The sequence below is a fragment of the Takifugu flavidus genome, unplaced genomic scaffold, assembly GCF_003711565.1.
Source record: "Takifugu flavidus isolate HTHZ2018 unplaced genomic scaffold, ASM371156v2 ctg402, whole genome shotgun sequence".
Lineage (NCBI taxonomy): Eukaryota > Metazoa > Chordata > Actinopteri > Tetraodontiformes > Tetraodontidae > Takifugu > Takifugu flavidus.
The window spans coordinates 19,803-23,811 of record NW_026622022.1 but is presented as its reverse complement, the minus strand read 5'-3'; the positions used below and the strand labels follow the sequence as shown (position 1 = coordinate 23,811).

The 4,009-nt window shown below is 41.4% G+C and overlaps 1 long non-coding RNA gene across 1 annotated transcript; it reads left to right on the top strand.

The window, feature by feature from the left end:
- The first annotated feature begins 880 nt into the window (after positions 1-880).
- LOC130520495 (uncharacterized) lies at positions 881-3,795 on the top strand. The gene is made up of 2 exons (XR_008948877.1): positions 881-1,129; positions 3,244-3,795. It is a non-coding gene; the product is annotated as an uncharacterized LOC130520495 (long non-coding RNA).
- The last annotated feature ends 214 nt before the right edge of the window (positions 3,796-4,009 follow it).

The window sequence follows — 4,009 nt, the reverse complement described above, 5'->3', positions numbered from 1 at the left end:
TATTTGAAAACAGAATTTACACTTTTACGCACCGACGCTTTACATAAATGTGCGCTGAAATTACACCCATAGCTGAAAATTGGAATTTTTCTTAGTTTGAAAAAGAAAAATAGATGAAAAAGACTGACCAGAAAGGTTCATTGGGATTCGGTTAAAAGTAACTCATGTGAAAAAAATTAGGAAAGTCGCCCTTGATCATCCGAAATACGCTATAAAGCGGGGATCTGACGCGCTAGCTGACAGCTCCACATCGGATTAACTCGAAGATTATTTTGTTGTAGAGATATTCAGCGGGTGACATAAACACTCTTGGGGGCTTTCTGCTGGTGAGCAACACGTGTCTGCAGGATACAAGGTGTTAAGTGGAGGAGGGAACAGTGTGCACTGGAGAGGTGAGATAAAGCTTTTGTTTTACACCATCCAGTATAAATGACATCTTTGGCGTTTACTCGTTCCCGCTGGGAAAGATCAGCTTGTGTCATGGATGCACCTGGTTGTTGAAACTTAGGCTCTTTTCATGTCCTTATTGCGTCTGAGTCCCTGGACAGCAGCTGCCCAAAAACAAGCAAAGAGAGGCGCCTCGCAGTGTCTTCACGACGGGTTGGCACAGTTTTCATAGTCTTTAATCTCCCACTAGCCTTTGTGAAGGACACAATGTAGCAACTGTAAAGCATGCCGTTTTGCAATAAAAACAGATTTTCAATGATGTGACACTGGACTAAAAGCAGAACGCGGGCCAATCGCGCTTAACGTGTCCTCAGTTTGTTTTGTGTGCCCAATTAAAAATCAGGTCTTTGGTGGCCCTCTGATAGACCAATTAAATTTAGGTCTTCGGGCTTTTTTTCATGGACCAATGAGGATTCGGAGCACTGTCCTTCTCGGTATGCTGATTTTCTTGACATCACCTGGTATGTTTCTCCTCAAACCAGTGCAGCCATGAGCACACGGCTCACAGCGCCCGCACCTTTGTTTCCGGCACAGATAAGTCATTATAGTGGGGTTTGTCTGAAAAATCCTCTATTAGCTATGTTTTGTGCCATATTTTATCCACTAGATTAAGCAGATGCTGCGATTGTACAATCCAAGCTGTAGAGCTACTCAAGGCTGAAAGAGAGACGAGCACTCGGTGGTGAGTAAGAGGGAGAAAAGGCTTTGGGCACATCTTCAGAGAAATAAAACATTTAGAAGCTATAAACAGACTTCAACCTGCTCTATTTCAGCCTTTGTGTTGTTTGTGAATAATTAATGTTAATAGGGACAGGTTTGTATACTTTGAATGCGGGACCACAGGTGCGGAGTGACAGGATGAATAACCGGTCCTGATTTTTGCCAAGGCTCGAGGGCTCTTGTCCGGAGTCTCCAGGCTGATGGAAAATATTGTCATGTCTTTGATTCGCAGCATTACTTTCACCGAGAACAAAGCCGGGTGATGAAAAGCTTATGTTGGAGTGAAACGGGCGATGACGGTGGCCGCTTCAGACCGCTGAAAGAAAGAAAAAGGGGGCGAGTCAATGGCAGCGCGCGCTTCTGGTTTTGTGCGCAAGTGCTTCATCTAACTCAAATAAAAGAGCCTTTCCAACTTTTAAAAAAGCACGTTTTGCCACTAATAAAGCCTGGACGGCTGTGACCATTAAGCATATGGTGCGAAGGCGCTGGGCTTTTGTCCCTGCGAAGCTCTTGAGATACAAACTTGCGTTTCTCCTGGGATATTAAACTTCTCAATAGCACCAACTTTATGCGTCCGCAGCAAGTACCTCCGAGCGCACCAGCAGTTTTGGCCACTGTGCAGAAGGCGTCTAAGAAACCAAGTAGTTAGGAGCCTAAAGATTATTTTATTAGTTTACTAGACAGTGTCTAAAGATTAGGGATGATATTTTTCCTAGATAGGGGGTTACTTTGCTTTGGATAGGTTCCAAAAGCGCAAAAACATCCACAGAAGCGAGAGCGCATGCGGACACGAGTTAATGATTTAGCATGTGAACATTCTGAAAACTACTTACAAGGTTGAATTAACATTTTCTCCATGAATGTGGCATGAATTATGATTAATAACTAAAATACCCTGAATTGATAATAACTAAAAAGTCACTAGAAAACCTTCCCTGGAACAACTCATCCACAGTCAATTCGTGCGTTCACGCGTAAAGGCAGATTCCAGTATTACTTCCATGCGTAATGATCCGCTTGTTGCGGACTCGCACGCGATTATTATTATTATATTATTATTATTATTATTATTATTATTATTATTATTATTATTATTAATAATAATAATAATAACACTGTATGTATGTATGTATGTATGTATGTATGTATGTATGTATGTATGTATGTATGTATGAAATCAACCATATATCTTAAATGCTTAAAAATCAATTTGAATATTCTGCAAGCTATCAATAGATTTCCAATATGTATTTTATTTTCTTGTCCAAGTTTTAATGGTCAAATAGTTATATGGTGCGTGCGAATACGTCCATGTAAGCCCATCTATCCGTGTGTTTGTATGCGCGCGCACGCGTATTTGTACGTGCGTGTGTTTGGGGCGGGGCGGGTCGTGTGATGGAGCCAGTTGGTTGCCTCTTGCCTCTGAAAACCCTCCTGGTGGACGGAACACGGCGGCCTGACCTCCGTGCCAGAGAACGAAAGATGTGCTTTTCAGTGAATTAGCCATAAAGACTCCTTGCTATGATCTTTGTTACGACTGAAAGCAGAGGGGATATGAGTGGCATTGTGCACAGCTTTTGCGTGCCCCGTCATGAAATATTACAGTCCATTCACGAGGAAGCCAACCTGAAAGGATATGGAAATGAACCAGACGGGTCTGATTTTAGACCGAATTTCATGGCACAAGACAAAAGATTTCAACTTCTAGGCTAATAAATAAATTATATTATATATATTATATTATATTATTTATATTATATTATATTATATTATATTATATTATATTATTGGTTACACGATCTAATAATGATTCATGACTTGTTGAATTTCTTCAGAGTAAGTGGATAATCCATCTGTGTAGCTTTCCGAACTCCCTGAAACTTGAAAAAGTGATAAATAACAAATATGTTAATTTCAATCACGGCCGTGCGTCTTTTCTCCGACACTCCGCGCTGCTGATCCCCGTCGTGTGTAAGAGGACTTTCTACGCACCCAGTCTTCTTTGTTTAGCCCTTACGATGGAAAGGTTTTTTTAAAGGCCTTTTTTAATTTTTTTCCTTGATCCCCCTCCCCCAGGGCCCTTACTATGTCGGTTGCCAGGCTTCAGATGTGCAAAAGCATGCATCATTTTTCACCAGCTCTCCGTTCTGATATCGACAAAAGCGGCTGCTATGGAACAGCCTCTCCGCTTGTTCGTTGGCCTGAACTTCACTGATGTCCGACTGCTCTCTTTTTCTCGCCTGAACGCAGCGCAGCGGGGATGGATTTGCAAGACAAATGCGGTGTGTGTGTGCGAGGGAGTCAAGTGGCACAAAAAGGCCGTTTCAGCAAGCCGAGGGGATGGAGAAAGTCAGCATTATACGCACGTCAAATCAATCAAAAACAAAAGCGCACATGAGGAAAATACCGAGTTTATGGTTAAGGAATTGTATTTTTTCCCTCTCCTATCAACCAAGAATTTATTCCATATTCAAACAATAGTACTTCATAAAGAAATAGTCATAACGTTTACATTCAGAGGTTTCCGAATTTTTTTTAAATTTTGCAGCATAATGGATCTCTGTACTGTTCAAAAGAATCAAAGGAAAGATTCAAGTAAACAGTTAATAAACATGTTACACTAAAACATTCAACATTGTGACTTATTGTCTGAACATTAAAGTATAGCTTTCTCAATGAAGCAAAGAAGACAAAACATTCAAAGAATGATGCATTTGATTGCTAAGATTCATTCCCACGTGTGGCAAAGTATGGCTTCTGCTAAATCTGTATTTATTCCCCAAGTACCTTACAGTTTTGGATTGTTGGGGAGGGGGGGGGGGGGGGGGGGGGGGATCTGCTA